Below are 3,427 nucleotides of genomic sequence, written 5' to 3'. Positions count from 1 at the left end.
GGGGGGGGGGGCTCCTATTGTATTTTCAGGAAATGTGTTTATCTTTTCTGTGAGAACATTTGGACAGGAAACTCACAACAGGTCACTGATGCCAGAAATGAAAAACTTTCTTTTTCTGTTTAATTTCATCTGAAAAGATCCTGCTGCTCTGAGGTCACGGTGCTCCTCAGTTTCCTCACAAGGACACAAAGAACCAAGACTGAAGAGGACCGAGAACACCGCCAGCAGCAGAACCATCTGTACCGTTTCATTGTCCGGTCCTAATTCACCTGCTGTCCTCGGCTGAATTCAGCTCACATTTCCTCTGAAGGTACTCTGGGAACAAAGTTTTGAAGCTTATTTAATGCAGCTGATTAAATCCTCTTACTTTGTGTGTGCATGAGTTTGTCTCTATTGTTCATAAGATCCTAAAGTTTATAAAGAACAAATTTTATTTAAACTATCAGAGACGTCTGTCACACATTTAATGCACTGTGATCCACGTCAGCTGTTTCATTAAAGAACCTGTTTCTGGTTTTCTGCTGCAGCTCTGCCAACTCTCACCTGTCCCAGGTGTCATTCTGTCCAGGGGTCTCCACTTCCTCATCAGCCCTGCCCTTACCAAAAGTATGCAAGTGTCCTTTAAGTATACTAGAAATAAGAGTATACTTTTTTTGTACTTAGCAGAGCTATACTCAACAAAAGTTCATGTTTCTTGGCTTATAATAAAATAATATACTAAAAGTAGAATAAGGTAAATAAAAGTACATTTGAGGAAATTTACTTTAATATACTTAAGTCTACTTAATGACATGTACTTGAGGTATATTTCTTTTTAATAAGGTTTATTACTGTAGTTCTGTCTCTGTATCTGTGGTACATTATTGGTTGTACACATCAATGTGGCAAAAGTATAAGAAGTACTTGAAAAAAATAACTAAGTAAAAATAAACATGTCTAAACAGAAAATGACTGGTAAAAATGAACTTTGCTGATAACAAAATTGTTAAGTAAGCATAAAAAAACACCAAATAATTGTAAAAGTAAAAGTACTTTTAAAGGTGTTCATTTTTACAGTAAAGAAGTAAAAGTATAATTTTTAGGTTTTGAATGTAACAAAAAAAGTAAAAGTTATTATTTAAAAAGAATCCTTTAAAATTACTTCAGTACTGTAACAAAGTAAATGTACTACTATTCTCCTCTGTACTGTGTTTCTCTTCATGCTCTTTGTGTTCTTCGTGCTCATTGCTGTTTGCTTCAGTKGTTTTGTWAGAAGCTTTTTCTGCCACGTCAGCACTTTGCGCTGATAATATTTCTTTTTAGGTATTTCTTCGAGCTCTTTGTGTTGAGTCTGCATTCTGAGTTCGAACCATCTATAAACCACGACAGCAGCACTTGAATGGTTTATCTGCACTTTGTCCATGAATTATACATGTTTAATACATTTTCCAGAAACATCTTTTATTTAAGGTTTTGTGTCACAAGGGCCATGATTCATGTTCGTGTTTGGTATCTTATACTCTTACAGTTTATTTAAATATGTTTTTATTTTTTCTATTTATTTTACATAGAAATGGACTTAAAGGTTCCAGTGGACAATTGTTTCTGCTTTGTGTTTTCATGTAGGAGTCCACCTCTGTCTCCTTTTGTTGCCCTAATATCAACTTTCTGGAGTTCTACAGCTTGTGCTCAAAAATAAAAGCTCAGGTTTTAGGGTTTTACTTGTTTTTGTGTTTTCTTTGCAAAAGCCAAGGCAGTTTTTCTTTACATGTGTACTTTGTTTCCTGGTAAAAAAAAAAAACCATGAATTTAGTTGATTCCAAAAGTAATTACGTGTTCAGTGTTAAGTGTAAAGCCACTGATTACTTTGGTCAAAATAAGCACAGCATGAAAAGTTCGACTGAGTTTAGGAGCAATGTCRCTGTAAACAGAGCAGAGTCTATGTTTGCTCTGACAACACACCATTCTTGCGTTATTCTGATTGCCCTCAGACCCATCCAGTTTTTTAAGTTTTTATTCAAGGTCTAAATATAAATCTGTTATTTCATCTGAACTCTGTCCGTGGAAGAAAAAAAACAGGAAAGTGTGTCTAACACTGGCACTGACCCAGGTTATTAGTGAGTTTTTCTGAAACCAAATAAGCTCTGAAACAGCTTCTGAACACTGAATCAGGAGGAAGAGCTGGAGGCCTTTAGTGAATTTAGTCTCTCCGTGCTGCGTCGATACCTTTATATTCTGTTTGGGTCACATTTTTCAACTCTTTCAGTTTTCTCTATTCTCTACTACATTTTCTGAACTACTTCTGAACATCAAATTACCAACTAACCAATTTGATTGTCTTCATTCTCCACTGGCTCTGGGTCAGACTCTGGCCCCAACATGTGAGGCTGGAGGGACAACTTTTAATTCATTTGTAAATAAAAAGGTTTGTGCACCGCTATATAGTCGTAAACCCCTTCATCAAACTAAAATGGACTGCTCTGGAGTGAAGCAACTCATTTACATTTAAAGAGACAGCCTCAAAACGAGTTGATCTGAGACACACTTCAGAAAAGAGGTGAAAGAGGGGCTTGTGGAGTTACAATATTCAGACCAAAKCTTTTAGTTCCACTTTATATAGATCCCAACTTAATGATTTAAATGTGAAAAATAGGAATTAAAAAGCAGTTGTTTCCTTTGTGAACTCTTAGTMAACTTTTAAATTGGTCTTTGCCAGTTTAGAGGTTCTTTTGGATTTCAAAACTTTTATATTTTTCTAAACATTTAATTTTATTTAACTTTTTTTTTTTACAGAAAAACATTGAGATATCCTTATTTCATTTGCAACCATTGATGTGTTTTAATCTGCTTCAGTCTAATCCTGCTAAACTTTTGTTCGGCTGGTTTAACTGTTTAACTGTAACTTTTTAACTGTAGTTTTGGTCATTTTACCATTTAGATTATATTTTGTTAATTTTAGCCCTAAGCTACTGATTTACACATTTAGCTTCTGTTTTGCTGCTTGTTTTGTTGTTTTCATTTTTAAATATTGTTTTACTTGTTTAAGCTTGTTGGTAGTGCTCTAATGGTTTCAGCTTTTGGCATTTTCCTGGTCAAATTTAGCTCTCAGCTGTTGTTCTCTTCAAGCTTGCCTTCTGCTTGTTTTAGATGTACCAAACTCAGTTTCAGCTACGTCATCATTCAGCACCCAGAGTTCAGCCTTCACTTTCATACGAAATGTTCATTTTTCAAATATAATCATATTTTTGGCTGTCATGTCAGCAAAATATCTCAATAGCTGAATAACTGAACAGGTTTTAATTCAAATTTGGAGTAAACCCAAATTAAGATAGCTTCTACAGCAAAATGATTTTAGAAAACACAGACATGATTCAGATTCAGGCAGGTTTTTACTGAACAAGTTTTTTAGGTGTGCCTTCATGGCCCCCCTGCACATTTTGTACAAAAT

Source organism: Austrofundulus limnaeus, unplaced genomic scaffold, assembly GCF_001266775.1.
Source record: "Austrofundulus limnaeus strain Quisiro unplaced genomic scaffold, Austrofundulus_limnaeus-1.0 Scaffold69, whole genome shotgun sequence".
NCBI lineage: Eukaryota > Metazoa > Chordata > Actinopteri > Cyprinodontiformes > Rivulidae > Austrofundulus > Austrofundulus limnaeus.
Note: the sequence above shows the minus strand (reverse complement) of the source record.